The sequence below is a fragment of the Somniosus microcephalus genome, chromosome 3 (genome assembly GCF_052327205.1).
Source record: "Somniosus microcephalus isolate GS21.2 chromosome 3, FLI_Smic_1.0, whole genome shotgun sequence".
NCBI classification, from domain to species: domain Eukaryota; kingdom Metazoa; phylum Chordata; class Chondrichthyes; order Squaliformes; family Somniosidae; genus Somniosus; species Somniosus microcephalus.
This window is the reverse complement of record NC_140989.1, coordinates 221,560,462-221,582,434: the sequence shown is the minus strand read 5'-3', so window position 1 is coordinate 221,582,434 and position 21,973 is coordinate 221,560,462. Positions and strand designations below refer to the sequence as shown.

General features: G+C 41.9%; 1 long non-coding RNA gene across 1 annotated transcript in view; it reads right to left on the bottom strand.

Moving 5' to 3' along the window:
* The window catches only part of LOC147121725 (uncharacterized), an 83,538-nt gene that overhangs the window by 25,694 nt on the left and 35,871 nt on the right, over nucleotides 1–21,973 (bottom strand). Inside the window, exon 2 of the long non-coding RNA XR_015077602.1 lies at nucleotides 4,434–4,636. This is a non-coding gene — a long non-coding RNA (uncharacterized LOC147121725). The remainder of the gene's footprint in view (nucleotides 1–4,433; nucleotides 4,637–21,973) is intronic.

Genomic DNA, 21,973 nt, shown 5'->3' with positions numbered 1-21,973 from the left:
CATTTGAGCCGCAGCGGAGAAGAAGGGAGAGCACGGGAGATGCCATTTTTGAGCCGCAGCGGAGAAGAAGGGAGAGCGCGGGAGACACCATTTTGAGCCAGCGGAGAAGAAGGGAAAGCAGGGGAGACGCCATTTTTAGCCAGTCTAACCACACCCAGGGATGCGGAAGACTGGCAGTGTCACAGCGTTCGACAATGAAGTCAAAGATTGGGCGACATATGTAGAATGCATAGAAGTGTAATGCACGGCGAATGAAGTGCCAGATGCCAGGAAAGCACTGGTATTGTTGAATTCCATGAGTGCAAAAACGTATGGCTTACTGCAAAACCTAGTAACCCCAGAGAAGCCAGTGGAAAAGGATTTTGAAAGCATAGTGGCAATCCTACAGGACCACTTAAACCCCACACCGCTGCTGATAGCAGAAAGATTTAAGTTTCACAAAAGGAACCAGCATAAAGACGAAAGTAATGCTGAGTATTTAACGGAACTGCGTAAGCTATCGAAACACTGCCAGTTTGGAATGGGACTAGCAGATACTTTAAGGGACAAGTTTGTGTGTGGGCTTCAAAGTGAAGGAACCCAGAAACGGCTTCTATCAGAAAAAGATCTTACGCTGGACAAGGCTTTCAGCATGGCAGTATCACACGAAGCAGCCACACGGTGCGCTGCAGAGATACAACAGAGACCACAAGAATATGGCACAAATGAAATGTCATATGGAGCAGTGAAGTGTTATCGCTGCAGCAGAACAACACACGACCATAAGAATTGTTAGTTCAAGGACCAAGTGTGCAGACAGTGTGGAAAAGTAGGACACATAGCAAGAGTCTGCAGGTCAGGGAAGAAAACCAGCAGCAAGAAATCTCCACAGGAGAAGTACAAAAGGTACATAAGGTGACGGAGAGTAGTTCAGACGAACAGAAAAGTGATACAGACTCCGGAAGCAAGGAGCAGGGTTGTCTGAAACTACATAATGTAATCAAAATGGAGGATCACCAAACTATCTGGGTCACGCTCAAGATAGACGGAGTCCAAGTGAAAATGGAATTGGACACAGGATCAGCCCTAACAGTCATAAACCGAAGGGACTACAAGCGGCTTTTCTCACATATACCCTTGAGAGATACAGAGATTGTCTTGAAGACGTACACAGGGCAAAAAGTCTATCCCAAAGGAAAAATAAAGGTGAACGTTATATATAACGGCAAGGAAACACCAAAAATGGACCTTTATGTATTGCCAGATGGAGGACCACCACTACTAGGGCGTGAATGGATCTGGAAGATACAACTAGATTGGCATTCCATACAAGCACTGACTGTAGATGCCAAAAAGGATGACGACGGCACACCTGGACGACTAACAAAAATGCTAACTGACGCACAAGAAGTGTTCCAGGAGGGACTCGGAACACTAAAAGGCATAACAGCGATGATCAAAATAGAGGAAAATGCAAGCCCAAAGTTTTTTAAGGCCAGACCGGTACCTTACGTGATCCGCCCAGCCATCAAAGCAGAGCTGGAAGGTTTGGAACGTTCAGGAGTACTGTCCAAAGTGGACTGGAGCGAGTGGGCTACACCCATCGTTCCTGTAATGAAGAGGTCGTTGAGTAATACGCCTGGGGAACCAAAGAAGGTTCGCATCTGTGGGGATTTTAAGGTGACAGTCAACACAGTCCTTCACACGGTACAATATCCGCTTCTGCGGATTGAAGATATTGTCGCCTCGCTATCTGGAGGAAAACGCTTCACTAAGATTGATCTGGCCCAGCCGTACCTGCAAATGGAGGTAGAAGAAGCCTCGAAACAGTACCTCACAATCAACACTCATAAAGGTCTCTACCAATACAACCGGCTGGTGTTCGGGGTAGCATCAGCTCCGGCTATTTGGCAAAGGGCAATGGATCAAGTCCTGCAAGGGATTCCAGGGACCCAGTGTTATTTGGACAACATCCTGGTCACGGGCGAAAATGACAGTGATCACCTCGCCAACCTGGAGCAGGTGCTCACTAGATTGAAGGAATATGGGCTCCGAGCTAATCGCCACAAATGTGAGTTTTTCCAGAAGCAGATCTCGTATTGTGGCCACGTTATTGATGAAGAGGGGTTACATAAGTCCCCTGAAAAGATTGAGGCAGTAGTCAAGGCTCCAGCACCGGAAAATGTGTCACAACTGAAGTCGTTCCTCGGGCTGGTGAACTACTACCATAAGTTCTTGCCTAATTTGTCTACAGTACTACACCCACTGAACACCCTACTGCAAACGGGGGTACCATGGAAGTGGAATGACGAATGTAAACGAGCTTTCCAGAAGTGCAAAGAATTGATCACATCAAAAGAGGTGTTGGCTCATTTCAACCCAGCACTACCAATTCGGTTGGCGTGTGATGCATCACCCTATGGTATTGGAGCGGTGCTGTCGCACAAATTCCCAGACGGGTTGGAGAGGCCAGTAGCCTTTGCGTCTCGGTCACTAACCTCAGCCGAGCTTAACTACGCCCAGATTGACAGGGAGGCCCTCAGCCTAGTGTGGGGAGTGAAAAAGCTCAACCAATATCTGCACGGGAAGAAGTTCACCTTGCTGACCGACCACCAACCACTTGTCTCCATCTTTAATCCAAAGAAGGGCGTTCCGGTGATGACTGCACAACGGCTACAAAGATGGTCCCTTTTTCTAGGGGCGAACCAATATGAAATAGAGTATAAGGGCACGAAACAGCATGGAAACGCTGATGGGCTATCACGCCTGCCACTGCCTACTGCGGAGGAAGCACCAGCAGTGGACCCTGTCGAAATATTTAATTCGACTATAATTGAACGCTTGCCAGTAACTAACGCGGTTATAGAGAAGGAGACCCGAAATGACCCGACACTGTCTCGGGTATATGACTTGACGGTGAAGGGATGGCCGACACATGGCGACTCACTGTTGCCAGCATTCTCATCCAGAAGAGAACAGCTGTCAGTATGCCAGGGGACCTTGATTTGTGGATCCCGAGTGGTAATTCCACACAAGTTAAGGGAGCGAGTGCTCAATGAGCTTCACGAAGGCCATCTGGGAGGGGTGAAAATGAAAAGCCTTGCTAGGGCTTATGTGTGGTGGCCAGGGATCGATCAGCAAATCGAAGACCTGACAAAGAGCTGCTCAGGATGCCAGAAGGTCCAAAATGCACCACCGCATGCCCCTCTACACCCATGGGAGTGGCCCTCCTCTCCATGATAATGGGTGCATATTGATTTTGCTGGGCCATTCATGGACTCAATGTTTTTAATAGCCGTGGATGCGCACTCGAAATGGCCTGAGGTGATCAAAATGTCCTCCACCACCACGGAGAAAATGATTGCAGTCCTACGGACCATATTTGCCAGGAACGGCTTGCCAGAGCAGATTTGCTCTGATAACGGACCACAGTTTGTGTCCGAAGAGCTTCGGAAATTTATGAAAAGGAATGGGGTAAGGCATTACACATCCGGCCCGTATCATCCAGCCAGAAATGGATTGGCTGAGAGGTTCGTACAAACCTTTAAAAAACCAGTAAGGGCCATGTGCGATGACGACATTCCACTGCAGCATAAGGTGGACAATTTCCTGTTAGCCTACAGAAATGCGACACATGCAGTCACCAACCAGACCCCGGCCATGATGTTCTTTAACCGAAGGTTGAGATCTCGCCTGGATTTGCTCAGACCAAATGTACGAAGAGATGTTGAGAATAAGCAATTCCAGCACATCAATGAGAAGCCGACAAGGAGCTTCAATGTAGGGCAACCAGTCTTGGCCCGCGACTGCCGAACAGAGAAATGGCAACCAGGAACGATATGCACACGGCAGGGGCCACTAATGTACACAGTGGATGTTGGGGAGAACATTGTGAGATGCCATGTCGACCAGATCCTAGAGTCACAGGAACGAGTCAACCCCATGTCTCGCGTACCTGGAAATGAACCCGACATACAGGTAGCATCTACCCCAGAAACAGTAGCATAGGAAGCTGATGAACCAACCGACGACAGGGGGCCAGAATCGCCTCCGCACCAAGAGCAAGACACTCAGGAAAGGCGCTATCCCGAAAGGATCAGGAAGCCGCCCCAAAGACGGAATTTATAAATGGAATATATTCAGTTAATGTTGCATGTTAAAAGTGTTAATTGTTAAATGAATGTTATGGTACTGTTAATCGAAAAGGGGAGGAATTGTAGTGTATGTACCTTTAAGGGGAGAACTACTTTTTACATCTCCTGTATACTGCAGTACCGGCAGTGACCACACCTGTATATAACCCTGAGTAGGGATCTGTACTGTTAGTTTTAGAGCAACCCACATCCAGTAAACACCTGTTGATTGTTCCTCTGTAGTCTCTGTCTATTTATTGATGGACACCATACATCAAGATTCACGGATTTAACATTGGCGACAAATCGATTCGAACCTACCTGCAACTCTGCAGAAGAAGGCAGATTCCAGGGGCATGGGCGTCGACCACCCAGCGGAGAATCCAGCGAGACGGGATGGCAGCAGGTACGGCGCAGACCCCTTCCCAGACGACGGCGGCTGGAGCCGACCGACGGCATAGGGGAAGGCCGAGCAGCGTCCTCATCCAGTAAACACCTGTTGATTGTTCCTCTGCAGTCTCTGTCTATTTATTGAAGGACACCATACATCAAGATTCACGGATTTAACAGGTCCGTATCTATCAGTGATAGGACTGTATCTGGCAGTGATGAGACAGTTTCTAGAAGTGATGGGACAGTATCTAGCAGTGATGGGTCAGTATCTATCGATGATGGGTCAGTATCTATCAGTGATGGGTCAGTATCAATCAGCAACGAGACTGTATCCATCAATGATTGGACAGTATCTATCAGTGTTCGGATAGTATCTATCAGTGATGGGTCAGTATCTATCAGTGATGTTACAGTATATATCAGTAATAGGTCAGCATATATCAGTGATGGGACAGTATCTACCAGTGACGGGACAGTATCTTTCTGTAATGGGTCAGTATCTATCAGACATCAGTCAGTGTCTATCAGTATCTATCAGTGATGGGACAGTATCTATCAGTTATTAGTCAGTATCTTTCAGTATCTATCAATGATGGCGCTGTATCTATCAGTGATGGGTCAATATCTATCAGTGATGGTTCAGTATCTATCAATGCTGGGACAGCATCTATCAGTAATGGTTCAGTATATATCAGTGATGGGTCAGTATCTCTCTGTGATAGGACAGTATCTATCATTGATAGGACAATATCTATCAGATTTGTGACTGTATCTATCAGTTTTGATTCAGTATTTATCAGTGATGCTACATTATCTATCAGAGATGGGTCAGTATCTATCAGTGATGGGACATTATCTATCAGTGATGAGGCAGTATCTATCAGTGATTGCATAGTATCTATCAATGATGGAACAGCATCTATCAGTGATGGGAAAGTATCTATCAGTGAGGTGTCAGTATATCGTTATCTATCAGTGATGGGTCAGTAAATATCAGTAATGGTTCAGCATCTATCAGTGATGGGACAGTATCTATCAGTGATGGGTCAGTAGCTATCAGTGATGGGTCAGTGTCTATCAGTATCTATCAGAGATGGGACAGTATCAGTATTGGATCAGTATCTATCACTGATGGGTCAGCATCTATCACTGATGGGTCAGCATCTATCATTGATGGGTCAGTATCTATCAGTGATGGGACAGTATCTATCAGCGAGGTGTCTTTATCTATCAGTGACGGTTCAATATCTGTCAGTATCTACCATTGATGTGTCAGTACCTATCAGTGATGGGACAGTATCTATCAGGGATGTGACTTTATCCAACAATGATTGGACAGTATACATCAGTGATGGGACAGTATCTATCAGTGATGGCTCAGTATCTATCAGTATCTATCAGTGATGGGGCAGTATCTATCAGTGATGGGAAAGTATCTGTCTGTAATGGGTCCATATCTTTCAGTATATATCAATGATGGGGCTGTATCTATCAGTGATGAGTCAGTATCTATCATTGATGGGTCAGTATCTGGCAGTGATGTGACATTATCTATCAGTGATGGGTCAATACCTATCAGTAATGTGTCAGTATCTGTCAGTATATATCTGTAATGGGACAGTATCTAACAGTGATGGTTCAGTATCTATCAGTGATGGGACAGTATCTAACAGTGATGGGTCAGTATCTATCAGTGATGGGACAGTATCTATCAATGATGTGTCAGCATCTATCAGTGATGGGACAGTATCTATCAGTGACAGGTCAGTATTTATCAGTAATGGGTCAGTATTTATCAGTGATGGGTCCGTATCTATCAGTGATAGGACTGTATCTGGCAGTGATGGGACAGTTTCTAGCAGTGATGGGACAGTATCTAACAGTGATGGGTCAGTATCTATCAGTGATGGGTCAGTATCTATTGATGATGGGTCAGTATCTATCAGTGATGGGTCAGTATCAATCAGCAATGGGTTTGTATCCATCAATGATTGGACAGTAGCTGTCAGTGATCGGATAGCATCTACCAGTGATGGGTCAGTATCTATCAGTGATGTTACAGTATATATCAGTAATAGGTCAGCATATATCAGTGATGGGACAGTATCTACCAGTGACGGGACAGTATCTTTCTGTAATGGGTCAGTATCTATCAGTCATCGGTCAGTGTCTATCAGTATCTATCAGTGATGGGACAGTATCTATCAGTTATGGGTCAGTGTCCTTCCGTATCTATCAATGATGGCGCTGTATCTATCAGTAATGGGTTAGTATCTATCAGTGATGGTTCAGTATCTATCAATGCTGGGACAGTATCTATCAGTGATGTGACAGCATCTATCAGTAATGGTTCAGTATATATCAGTGATGGGTGAGTATCTATCTGTGATAGGACAGTATCTATCATTGATAGGACAATATCTATCAGATTTGTGACTGTATCTATCAGTTTTGATTCAGTATTTATCAGTGATGCTACATTATCTATCAGGGATGGGTCAGTATCTATCAGTGGTGGGACATTATCTATCAGTGATGAGTCAGTATCTACCAGTGATTGCACAGTATCTATCAAGAATGGAACAGCATCAACAGTGATGGGATATTATCTATCAGTGTGGTGTCAGTATATCATTATCTATCAGTGATGGGTCAGTATATATCAGTAATGGGTCAGCATCTATCAGTGATGGGATAGTATCTATCAGTGATGGGTCAGTAACTATCAGTGATGGGTCAGTGTCTATCAGTATCTATCAGCGATGGGACAGTATCTATCAGTATTGGATCAGTATCTTTCAGTGATGGGTCAGTATCTATCACTGATGGGTAAGCATCTATCATTGATGGGTCAGTATCTATCAGTGATGGGACAGTATCTATCAGTGATGGGTCAATATCTATCAGTGATGGTTCAGTATCTCTCAGTATCTATCATTGATGGGACAGTATATAACAGCGAGGTTTCTTTATCTATCAGTGACGGTTAAGTATCTGTCAGTATCTACCATTGATGTGTCAGTACCTATCAGTGATGGGACAGTATCTATCAATGATGTGTCCTTATCTATAAGTGATGGGTCAGTATCTATCAGTGATTGGACAGTATCTATCAATGATGGGACAGCATCTATCAGTGATGCAATAGTATCTATCAGTGATGTGTAAGTATATCTTTATCTATCAGTGATGGGACAATATATTTCAGTGATGGGTTAGCATCTATCAGTGAGTTGACAGTATATTTCAGTGATGGGTCAGTATCTATCAGTTATGTGTCAGTATCTACCAGCATCTATCAATACTGCGTCAGCATCTATCACTGATGGGTCAGTATCTATCATTGATGTGCCAGTATCTATCAATAATGGGAAGGCATTTAACAGTGAGGTTTCTTTATCTATCAGTGTCAGTTCAGTATCTGTCAGTATCTACCATTGATGTGTCAGTATCTATCAGTGATGGGTCAGTATCTATCAGTGAAGGGACTATATCCATCAATGATTGGACAGTATCTATCAGTGATGGGTCAGTATCTATCAATGATGGGTCTGTATCTGTCAGCATCTATCAGTGATGGGACATTATCTATCAATGATGGTCAGTATCTATCTGCAAAATGTTAGTATCTATCAGTCATGAGTCAGTTTCCATCAGTATCTATCAGTGATGGGACAGTATCTATCAGTTATGGTTCAGTATGTTTCAGTATCTATCAATGCTGGCGCTGTATCTATCAGTGATGGGTCAGTATCTATCGTTGATGGGTCAGTATCTGTCAGTGATGGGACAGTATCTATCAGTGATGGGATAGTATCTATCAGTGATGGGACAGCATCTGTCAGTTATGGTCAGTATCTTTCAGTATCTATCAAAGATGGTGCTGTAGCTATCAGTGATGGGTCAGTATCTATCGTTGATGGGTCAGTATCTGTCAGTGATGGGACAGTAGCTATCAGTGATGGGTCAAAATCTATCAGTGATGGTTCAGTATCTATCAATGATGGGACAGTATCTATCAGTGATGGGACAGTATCTATCAGTAATGGGTCAGTATATATCAGTGATTGGTCAGTATCTATCTGTGAAAGGACAGTATCTATCAGTGATAGGACAATATCTATCAGTTTTGTGACTGTATCTATCAGTGATGGGTCAGTATCTATCGTTGATGGGTCAGTATCTGTCAGTGATGGGACAGTATCTATCAGTGATGGGACAGTATCTATCAGTGTCGGGACAGTATCTCTCAATTATGCGACATTATCTATCAGTGATGGGACAGTATCTATCAGTGATGGGTCAATATCTATCAGTGATTGGACAGTATCTAACAATGATGGGACAGCATCTATCAGTGATCGGATAGTATCTATCAGTGATGTTTCAGTATATCGTTATCTATCTGTGATGGGACGGTATATATTAGTAATGGGTCAGCATCTATCAGTGATGGGACAGTATCTATCAGTGATGGGTCAGTATCTATCATTGATGGGTCAGTATCTATCAGTGATGGGACAGTATCTATCAGTGTTGGGACAGTATCTAGCAGTGATGGCTAAGTATTTAACAGTGATGGGTCAGTATGTATCAGTTATGGGACAGTATCTAGCAGTGATGTGAAAGTGCGTATCAGTGATGGGTCCGTATCTATCAGTGATATGACTGTATCTAGCAGTGATGGGACAGAATCTATCAGTGATGGGTCAGTATCTATCAGTGATGGTCAGTATCTATCAGTGATGGGACTGTATCCATCAATGATTGGACAGCATCTATCAGTGATGGGACAGTATCTATCCATGAGGGGTCAGTATCTATAGGTATCTATCAGTGATGGGACAGTATATATCAGTAATAGGTCAGCATCTATCAGTAATGGGAAAGTATCTATCTGTAATGGGTCAGTATCTATCAGTCATCGGTCAGTGCCTATCAGTATCTATCAGTGATGGGACAGCATCTATCAGTTATGGGTCAGTATCTTTCAGTATCTATCAAAGATGGTGCTGTAGCTATCAGTGATGGGTCAGTATCTATCGTTGATGGGTCAGTATCTGTCAGTGATGGGACAGTAGCTATCAGTGATGGGTCAAAATCTATCAGTGATGGTTCAGTATCTATCAATGATGGGACAGTATCTATCAGTGATGGGACAGTATCTATCAGTAATGGGTCAGTATATATCAGTGATTGGTCAGTATCTATCTGTGATAGGACAGTATCTATCAGTGATAGGACAATATCTATCAGTTTTGTGACTGTATCTATCAGTGATGGGTCAGTATCTATCAGTGATGGTTCAGTATCTTTCAGTATCTGTCATTGATGGGACAGTATCTATCAGTGATGTGACTTTATCCAACAATGATTGGACAGTATCTATCAGTAATGGTACAGTATCTATCAGTGATGGCTCAGTATCTATCAGTATCTATCAGTGATGGGACAGTATCTATCAGTGATGGTTCAGTATCTATCAGTGATGGTTCAGTATCTTTCAGTATCTGTCATTGATGGGACAGTATCTATCAGTGATGTGACTTTATCCAACAATGATTGGACAGTATCTATCAGTAATGGTACAGTATCTATCAGTGATGGCTCAGTATCTATCAGTATCTATCAGTGATGGGACAGTATCTATCAGTGATGTGACTTTATCCAACAATGATTGGACAGTATCTATCAGTAATGGGACAGTATCTATCAGTGATGGCTCAGTATCTATCAGTATCTATCAGTGATGGGACAGTATCTATCAGTGATGGGAATGTATCTGTCTGTAATGGGTCCATATCTTTCAGTAGATATCAATGATGGGGCCGTATCTATCAGTGATGGGTCAGTATCTATCATTGATGGGTCAGTATCTGTCAGTGATGTGATATTATCTATCAGTGATGTGTCAATGCCTATCAGTAATGTGTCAGTATCTATCAGTGTCTATCTGTAATGGAACAGTATCTAACAGTGATGGTTCAGTATCTATCAGTGATGGGACAGTATCTAACAGTGATGGGTCAGCATCTATCAGTGATGGGACAGTATCTATCAATGATGGGACAGTATCTATCAGTGATGGGACAGTATCTACGCAGTGATGGGACAGTATCTATCAATGATGTGTCAGTATCTATCAGTAATGGGTCAGTATTTATCAGTGATGTGAAAGCACGTATCAGTGATGGGTCCGTATCTATCAGTGATAGGACTGTATCTGGCAGTGATTGGATAGTTTCTAGCAGTGATTGCACAGTATCTAGCAGTGATGGGTCAGTATCTATTGATGATGGGTCAGTATCTATCAGTGATGGGTCCGTATCAATCAGCAATGGGACTGCATCCATCAATGATTGGACAGTATCTATCAGTTATCGGATAGTATCTATCAGTGATGGGACAGTATCTATCAGTGACGGGTCAGTATCTATCAGTAATGGGTCAGTATTTATCAGTGATGTGAAAGCACGTATCAGTGATGGGTCCGTATCTATCAGTGATAGGACTATATCTGGCAGTGATGGGACAGCTTCTAGCAGTGATGGGACAGTATCTAGCAGTGATGGGTCAGCATCTATCGATGATGGGTCAGTATCAATCAGTGTTGGGTCAGTATCAATCAGCAATGGGACTGTATCCATCAATGATTGGACAGTATGTATCAGTGTTCGGATAGTATCTATCAGTGATGGGTCATTATCAATCAGTGATGTTACAGTATATATGAGTAATAGGTCAGCATATATCAGTGATGGGACAGTATCTACCAGTGACGGGACAGTATCTTTCTGTAATGGGTCAGTATCTATCAGTCATCGGTCAGTGTCTATCAGTATCTGTCAGTGATGTGACAGTATCTATCAGTTATGTGTCAGTATCTTTCAGTATCTATCAATGATGGGGCCGTATCAATCAGTGATGGGTCAGTATCTATCATTGATGGGTCAGTATCTGTCAGTGATGTGACATTATCTATCAGTGATGGGTCAATACCTATCAGTAATGTGTCAGTATCTATCTGTAATGGGACAGTATCTAACAGTGATGGGACAGTATCTATCAGTGACGGGTCAGTGTCTATCAGTAATGGGTCAGTATTTATCAGTGATGTGAAAGCACGTATCAGTGATGGGTCCATATCTATCAGTGATAGGACTGTATCTTGCAGTGAGGGACAGTTTCTAGCAGTGATGGGACAGTATCTAGCAGTGATGGGTCAGGACCTATTGATGATGGGTCAGTATCTATCAGTGGTGGGTCAGTATCAATCAGCAATGGGACTGTATCCATCAATGATTGGACAGTATCTATCAGTTATTGGATAGTATCTATCAGTGACTATCAATGATGGCGCTGTATCTATCAGTGATGTGACAGCATCTATCAGTAATGGTTCAGTATATATCAGTGATGGGTCAGTATCTATCTGTGATAGGACAATATCTATCAGATTTGTGACTGTATCTATCAGTTTTGATTCAGTATTTATCGGTGATGCTACATTATCTATCAGGGATGGGTCAGAATCTATCAGTGATGGGACATTATCTATCAGTGATGAGTCAGTATCTATCAGTGACGGTTCAATATCTGTCAGTATCTACCATTGATGTGTCAGTACGTATCAGTGATGGGACAGTAACTACCAGTGATGTGACTTTATCCAACAATGATTGGCCAGTATCTATCAGTGATGGGACAGTATCTATCAGTGATGGCTCAGTATCTATCAGTATCTATCAGTGATGGGACAGTATATATCAGTGATGGGAAAGTATCTGTCTGTAATGGGTCCGTATCTTTCAGTATCTATCAATGATGGGTCCGTATCAATCAGCAATGGGACTGCATCCATCAATGATTGGACAGTATCTATCAGTTATTGTATAGTATCTGTCAGTGATGGGATAGTATCTATCAGTGATGGGTCAGTATCTATCAGTAATGGGTCAGTATATATCAGTGATGTGAAAGCTCGTATCAGTGATGGGTCCGTATCTATCAGTGATAGGACTATATCTGGCAGTGATGAGACAGTTTCTAGCAGTGATGGGACAGTATCTAGCAGTGATGGGTCAGCATCTATCGATGATGGGTCAGTATCAATCAGTGTTGGGTCAGTATCAATCAGCAATGGGACTGTATCCATCAATGATTGGACAGTATGTATCAGTGTTCGGATAGTATCTATCAGTGATGGGTCATTATCAATCAGTGATGTTATAGTATATATGAGTAATAGGTCAGCATATATCAGTGATGGGACAGTATCTACCAGTGACAGGACAGTATCTTTCTGTAATGGGTCAGTATCTATCAGTCATCGGTCAGTGTCTATCAGTATCTGTCCGTGATGTGACAGTATCTATCAGTTATGTGTCAGTATCTTTCAGTATCTATCAATGATGGGGCCGTATCAATCAGTGATGGGTCAGTATCTATCATTGATGGGACAGTATTTACCAGTGATGTGACTTTATCCAACAATGATTGGACAGTATCTATCAGTGATGGGACAGTATCTATCAGTGATGGCTCAGTATCTATCAGTATCTATCAGTGATGGGACAGTATATATCAGTGATGGGAAAGTATCTGTCTGTAATGGGCCCGTATCTTTCAGTATCTATCAATGATGGGTCCGTATCAATCAGCAATGGGACTGCATCCATCAATGATTGGACAGTATCTATCAGTTATTGTATAGTATCTATCAGTGATGGGATAGTATCTATCAGTGACGGGTCAGTATCTATCAGTAATGGGTCAGTATTTATCAGTGATGTGAAAGCACGTATCAGTGATGGGTCCGTATCTATCAGTGATAGGACTATATCTGGCAGTGATGGGACAGTTTCCAGCAGTGATGGGACAGTATCTAGCAGTGATGGGTCAGCATCTATCGATGATGGGTCAGTATCAATCAGTGTTGGGTCAGTATCAATCAGCAATGGGACTGTATCCATCAATGATTGGACAGTATGTATCAGTGTTCGGATAGTATCTATCAGTGATGGGTCATTATCAATCAGTGATGTTACAGTATATATGAGTAATAGATCAGCATATATCAGTGATGGGACAGTATCTCCCAGTGACAGGACAGTATCTTTCTGTAATGGGTCAGTATCTATCAGTCATCAGTCAGTGTCTATCAGTATCTGTCAGTGATGTGACAGTATCTATCAGTTATGTGTCAGTATCTTTCAGTATCGATCAATGATGGGGCCGTATCAATCAGTGATGGGTCAGTATCTATCATTGACGGGACAGTATCTATCAGTGATGTGACTTTATCCAACAATGATTGGACAGTATCTATCAGTGATGGGACAGTATCTATCAGTGATGGCTCAGTATCTATCAGTGATGGGACAGTATATATCAGTGATGGGAAAGTATCTGTCTGTAATGGGTCCGTATCTTTCAGTATCTATCAATGATGGGTCCGTATCAATCAGCAATGGGACTGCATCCATCAATGATTGGACAGTATCTATCAGTTATTGTATAGTATCTATCAGTGATGGGATAGTATCTATCAGTGATGGGTCAGTATCTATCAGTAATGTGTCAGTATTTATCAGTGATGTGAAAGCACGTATCAGTGATGGGTCCGTATCTATCAGTGATAGGACTATATCTGGCAGTGATGGGATAGTTTCTAGCAGTGATGGGACAGTATCTAGCAGTGATGGGTCAGCATCTATCGATGATGGGTCAGTATCAATCAGTGTTGGGTCAGTATCAATCAGCAATGGGACTGTATCAATCAATGATTGGACAGTATGTATCAGTGTTCGGATAGTATCTATCAGTGATGGGTCAATATCAATCAGTGATGTTACAGTATATATGAGTAATAGGTCAGCATATATCAGTGATGGGACAGTATCTACCAGTGACAGGACAGTATCTTTCTGTAATGGGCCAGTATCTATCAGTCATCGGTCAGTGTCTATCAGTATCTGTCAGTGATGTGACAGTATCTATCAGTTATGTGTCAGTATCTTTCAGTATCTATCAATGATGGGGCCGTATCAATCAGTGATGGGTCAGTATCTATCATTGATGGGACAGTATCTACCAGTGATGTGACTTTATCCAACAATGATTGGACAGTATCTATCAGTGATGGGACAGTATCTATCAGTGATGGCTCAGTATCTATCAGTATCTATCAGTGATGGGACAGTATATATCAGTGATGGGAAAGTATCTGTCTGTAATGGGTCCGTATCTTTCAGTATCTATCAATGATGGGTCCGTATCAATCAGCAATGGGACTGCATCCATCAATGATTGGACAGTATCTATCAGTTATTGTATAGTATCTATCAGTGATGGGATAGTATCTATCAGTGACGGGTCAGTATCTATCAGTAATGTGTCAGTAGCTATCTGTAATGGGACAGTATCTAACAGTGATGGTTCAGTATCTATCAGTGATGGGACAGTATCTATCAGTGACGGGTCAGTATCTATCAGTAATGGGTCAGTATTTATCAGTGGTGTGAAAGCACGTATCAGTGATGGGTCCGTATCTATCAGTGATAGGACTGTATCTTGCAGTGAGGGACAGTTTCTAGCAGTGGTGGGACAGTATCTAGCAGTGATGGGTCAGGATCTATTGATGATGGGTCAGTATCTATCAGTGATGGGTCAGTATCAATCAGCAATGGGACTGTATCCATCAATGATTCGACAGTATCAATCAGTTATTGGATAGTATCTATCAGTGATGGGTCAGTATCTATCAGTGATGTTACAGTATATATCAGTAATAGGTCAGCATATATCAGTGATGGGACAATATCTACCATTGACGGGACAGTATCTTTCTCTAATGGGTCAGTATCTATCAGTCATCGGTCAGTGTCTATCAGTATCTATCAGTGATGGGACAGTATCTATCAGTTATGGGTCAGTATCTTTCAGTATCTATCAATGATGGCGCTGTATCTATCAGTGATGTGACAGCATCTATCAGTAATGGTTCAGTATATATCAGTGATGGGTCAGTATCTATCTGTGATAGGACAGTATCTATCATTGATAGGACAATATCGATCAGATTTGTGACTGTATCTATCAGTTTTGATTCAGTATTTATCGGTGATGCTACATTATCTATCAGGGATGGGTCAGAATCTATCAGTGATGGGACATTATCTATCAGTGATGAGTCAGTATCTATCAGTGATTGCACAGTATCTATCAATGATGGAAAAGCATCTATCAGTGATGGGATAGTATCTATCAGTGAGGTGTCAGTATATCGTTATCTATCAGTGATGGGTCAGTATATATCAGTAATGGGTCAGCATCTATCAGTGATGGGACAGTATCTATCAGAGATGGGTCAGTAACTATCAGTGATGGGTCAGTGACTATCAGTATCTATCAGAGATGGGACAGTATCTATCAGTATTGCATCAGTATCTATCACTGATGGCTCAGCATCTATCATTGATGGGTCAGTATCTATCAGTGATGGGACAGTATCTATCAGTGATGGGTCAATATCTATCAGTGATGGTTCAGTATCTCTCAGTATCTATCATTGATGGGACAGTATATAGCAGCGAGGTGTCTTTATCTATCAGTGATGGTTCAATATCTGTCAGTATCTACCATTGATATGTCAGTACCTATCAGTGATGGGACAGTATCTACCAGTGATGTGACTTTATCCAACAATGATTGGACAGTATCTATCAGTGATGGGACAGTATCTATCAGTGATGGCTCAGTATCTATCAGTATCTATCAGTGATGGGACAGTATATATCAGTGATGGGAAAGTATCTGTCTGTAATGGGTCCGTGTCTTTCAGTATCTATCAATGATGGGTCCGTATCAATCAGCAATGGGACTGCATCCATCAATGATTGGACAGTATCTATCAGTTATTGTATAGTATCTATCAGTGATGGGATAGTATCTATCAGTGACGGGTCAGTATCTATCAGTAATGTGTCAGTATTTATCAGTGATGTGAAAGCACGTATCAGTCATGGGTCCGTATCTATCAGTGATAGGACTATATCTGGCATTGATGGGACAGTTTCTAGCAGTAATGGGACAGTATCTAGCAGTGATGGGTCAGCATCTATCGATGATAGGTCAGTATCAATCAGTGTTGGGTCAGTATCAATCAGCAATGGGACTGTATCCATCAATGATTGGACAATATGTATCAGTGTTCGGATAGTATCTATCAGTGATGGGTCATTATCAATCAGTGATGTTGCAGTATATATGAGTAATAGGTCAGCATATATCAGTGATGGGACAGTATCTACCAGTGACAGGACAGTATCTTTCTGTAATGGGTCAGTATCTATCAGTCATCGGTCAGTGTCTATCAGTATCTGTCAGTGATGTGACTGTATCTATCAGTTATGTGTCAGTGTCTTTCAGTATCTATCAATGATGGGGCCGTATCAATCAGTGATGGGTCAGTATCTATCATTGATGGGTCAGTATCTGTCAGTGATGTGACATTATCTATCAGTGATGGGTCAATACCTATCAGTAATGTGTCAGTGTCTATCTGTAATGGGACAGTATCTAACAGTGATGGTTCAGTACCTATCAGTGATGGGACAGTATCTAACAGTGATGGGACAGTATCTATCAGTGACGGGTCAGTATCTATCAGTAATGGGTCAGTATTTATCAGTGATGTGAAAGCACGTATCAGTGATGGGTCCGTATCTATCAGTGATAGGACTGTATCTTGCAGTGAGGGACAGTTTCTAGCAGTGATGGGACAGTATCTAGCAGTGATGGGTCAGGACCTATTGATGATGGGTCAGTATCTATCAGTGGTGGGTCAGTATCAATCAGCAATGGGACTGTATCCATCAATGATTGGACAGTATCTATCAGTTATCGGATAGTAACTATCAGTGATGGGACAGTATCTATCAGTGACGGGTCAGTATCTATCAGTAATGGGTCAGTATTTATCAGTGATGTGAAAGCACGTATCAGTGATGGGTCTGTATCTATCAGTGATAGGACTATATCTGGCAGTGATGGGACAGTTTCTAGCAGTGATGGGACAGTATCTAGCAGTGATGGGTCAGCATCTATCGATGATGGGTCAGTATCAATCAGTGTTGGGTCAGTATCAATCAGCAATGGGACTGTATCCATCAATGATTGGACAGTATGTATTAGTGGTCGGATAGTAACTATCAGTGATGGGTCATTATCTATCAGTGATGTTACAGTATATATGAGTAATAGGTCAGCATATATCAGTGATGGGACAGTATCTACCAGTAACAGGACAGTATCTTTCTGTAATGGGTCAGTATCTATCAGTCATCGGTCAGTGTCTATCAGTATCTATCAGTGATGTGACAGTATCTATCAGTTATGTGTCAGTATCTTTCAGTACCTATCAATGATGGGGCCGTATCAATCAGTGATGGGTCAGTATCTATCATTGATGGGTCAGTATCTGTCAGTGATGTGACATTATCTATCAGTGATGGGTCAATACCTATCAGTAATGTGTCAGTAGCTATCTGTAATGGGACAGTATCTAACAGTGATGGTTCAGTATCTATCAGTGATGTGACAGTATCTATCAGTGACGGGTCAGTATCTATCAGTAATGGGTCAGTATTTATCAGTGGTGTGAAAGCACGTATCAGTGATGGGTCCGTATCTATCAGTGATAGGACTGTATCTTGCAGTGAGGGACAGTTTCTAGCAGTGGTGGGACAGTATCTAGCAGTGATGGGTCAGGATCTATTGATGATGGGTCAGTATCTATCAGTGATGGGTCAGTATCAATCAGCAATGGGACTGTATCCATCAATGATTCGACAGTATCAATCAGTTATTGGATAGTATCTATCAGTGATGGGTCAGTATCTATCAGTGATGTTACAGTATATATCAGTAAGAGGTCAGCATATATCAGTGATGGGACAATATCTACCATTGACGGGACAGTATCTTTCTCTAATGGGTCAGTATCTATCAGTCATCGGTCAGTGTCTATCAGTATCTATCAGTGATGGGACAGTATCTATCAGTTATGGGTCAGTATCTTTCAGTATCTATCAATGATGGTGCTGTATCTATCAGTGATGTGACAGTATCTATCAGTAATGGTTCAGTATATATCAGTGATGGGTCAGTATCTATCTGTGATAGGACAGTATCTATCATTGATAGGACAATATCGATCAGATTTGTGACTGTATCTATCAGTTTTGATTCAGTATTTATCGGTGATGCTACATTATCTATCAGGGATGGGTCAGAATCTATCAGTGATGGGACATTATCTATCAGTGATGAGTCAGTATCTATCAGTGATTGCACAGTATCTATCAATGATGGAAAAGCATCTATCAGTGATGGGATAGTATCTATCAGTGAGGTGTCAGTATATCGTTATCTATCAGTGATGGGTCAGTATATAACAGTAATGGGTCAGCATCTATCAGTGATGGGACAGTATCTATCAGAGATGGGTCAGTAACTATCAGTGATGGGTCAGTGACTATCAGTATCTATCAGAGATGGGACAGTATCTATCAGTATTGCATCAGTATCTATCACTGATGGCTCAGCATCTATCATTGATGGGTCAGTATCTATCAGTGATGGGACAGTATCTATCAGTGATGGGTCAATATCTATCAGTGATGGTTCAGTATCTCTCAGTATCTATCATTGATGGGACAATATATAGCAGCGAGGTGTCTTTATCTATCAGTGACGGTTCAATATCTGTCAGTATTTACCATTGATGTGTCAGTACCTATCAGTGATGGGACAGTATCTATCAGTGATGTGACTTTATCCAACAATGATTGGACAGTATCTATCAGTGATGGGACAGTATCTATCAGTGATGGCTCAGTATCTATCAGTATCTATCAGTGATGGGACAGTATATATCAGTGATGGGAAAGTATCTGTCTGTAATGCGTCCGTATCTTTCAGTATCTATCATTGATGGGTTTGTATCTGTCAGTGATGTGACATTATCTATCAGTGATGGGTCAATACCTAATGTGTCAGTATCTATCTGTAATGGGACAGTATCTAACAGTGATGGTTCAGTATCTATCAGTGATGGGACAGTATCTAACAGTGATGGGACAGTATCTATCAGTGACGGGTCAGTATCTATCAGTAATGGGTCAGTATTTATCAGTGATGTGAAAGCACGTATCAGTGATGGGTCCGTATCTATCAGTGATAGGACTGTATCTGGCAGTGATGGGACAGTTTCTAGCAGTGATGGGACAGTATCTAGCAGTTGTGTGTCAGGATCTATTGATGATGGGTCAGTATCTATCAGTGATGGGTCAGTATCAATCAGCAATGGGACTGTATCCATCAATGATTGGACAGTATCTATCAGTTATTGGATAGTATCTATCAGTGATGGGAGAGTATCTATCAGTGAAGTTACAGTATATATCAGTAATAGGTCAGCATATATCAGTGATGGGACAATATCTACCAGTGATGGGACAGTATCTTTCTCTAATGGGTCAGTATCTATCAGTCATCGGTCAGTGTCTATCAGTATCTATCAGTGATGGGACAGTATCTATCAGTTATGGGTCAGTATCTTTCAGTATCTATCAATGATGGCGCTGTATCTATCAGTGATGGGTCAGTATCTATCAGTGATGGTTCAGTATCTATCAATGCTGGGACAGTATCTATCAGTGATGTGACAGCATCTATCAGTAATGGTTCAGTATATATCAGTGATGGGTCAGTATCTATCTGTGATAGGACAGTATCTATCATTGATAGGACAATATCTATCAGATTTGTGACTGTATCTATCAGTTTTGATTCAGTATTTACCAGTGATGCTACATTATCTATCAGGGATGGGACAGTATCTATCAGTGATGGGACATTATCTATCAGTGATGAGGCAGTATCTATCAGTGATTGCGCAGTACCTATCAATGATGGAACAGCATCTATCAGTGATGGGATAGTATCTATCAGTGAGGTGTCAGTATATCGTTAGCTATCAGTGATGGGTCAATATATATCAGTAATGGGTCAGCATCTATCAGTTATGGGACAGTATCTATCAGTGATGGGTCAGTAACTATCAGTGATGGGTCAGTGTCTATCAGCATCTATCAGAGATGGGACAGTATCAGTATTGAATCAGTATCTATCACTGATGGGTCAGCATCTATCAGTGATGGGACAGTATCTATCAGTGATGTGACTTTATCCAACAATGATTGGACAGTATCTATCAGTAATGGGACAGTACCTATCAGTGATGGCTCAGTATCTATCAGTGATGGGACAGTATCTATCAGTGATGGGAATGTATCTGTCTGTAATGGGTCCGTATCTTTCAGTATATATCAATGATGGGGCCGTATCTATCAGTGATGGGTCAGTATCTATCATTGATGGGCCAGTATCTGTCAGTGATGTGATATTTTCTATCAGTGATGTGTCAATACCTACCAGTAATGTGTCAGTATCTGTCAGTATCTATCTGTAATGGAACAGTATCTAACAGTGATGGTTCAGTATCTATCAGTGATGGGACAGTATCTAACAATGATGGGTCAGTATGTATCAGTGACGGGACAGTATCTATCAATGATGTGTCAGTGTCTAGCAGTGATGGGACAGCATCTATCAGTGACGGGTCAGTATCTATCAGTAATGGGTCAGTATTTATCAGTGATGTGAAAGCACGTATCAGTGATGGGTCCGTGTCTATCAGTGATAGGACTGTATCTGGCAGTGATGGGATAGTTTCTAGCAGTGATTGCACAGTATCTAGCAGTGATGGGTCAGTATCTATTGATGATGGGTCAGTATCTATCAGTGATGGGTCAGTATCAATCAGCAATGGGACTGCATCCATCAATGATTGGACAGTATCTATCAGTTATCGGATAGTATCTATCAGTGATGGGACAGTATCTATCAGTGACGGGTCAGTATCTATCAGCAATGGGTCAGTATTTATCAGTGATGTGAAAGCACGTATCAGTGATGGGTCCGTATCTATCAGTGATAGGACTGTATCTGGCAGTGATGGGCCAGTTTCTAGCAGTGATGGGACAGTATCTAGCAGTGATGGGTCAGCATCTATCGATGATGGGTCAGTATCAATCAGTGTTGGGTCAGTATCAATCAGCAATGGGACTGTATCCATCAATGATTGGACAGTATGTATCAGTGTTCGGATAGTATCTATCAGTGATGGGTCATTATCTATCAGTGATGTTACAGTATATATGAGTAATAGGTCAGCATATATCAGTGATGGGACAGTATCTACCAGTGACAGGACAGTATCTTTCTGTAATGGGTCAGTATCTATCAGTCATCAGTCAGTGTCTATCAGTATCTATCAGTGATGTGACAGTATCTATCAGTTATGTGTCAGTATCTTTCAGTATCTATCAATGATGGCGCTGTAT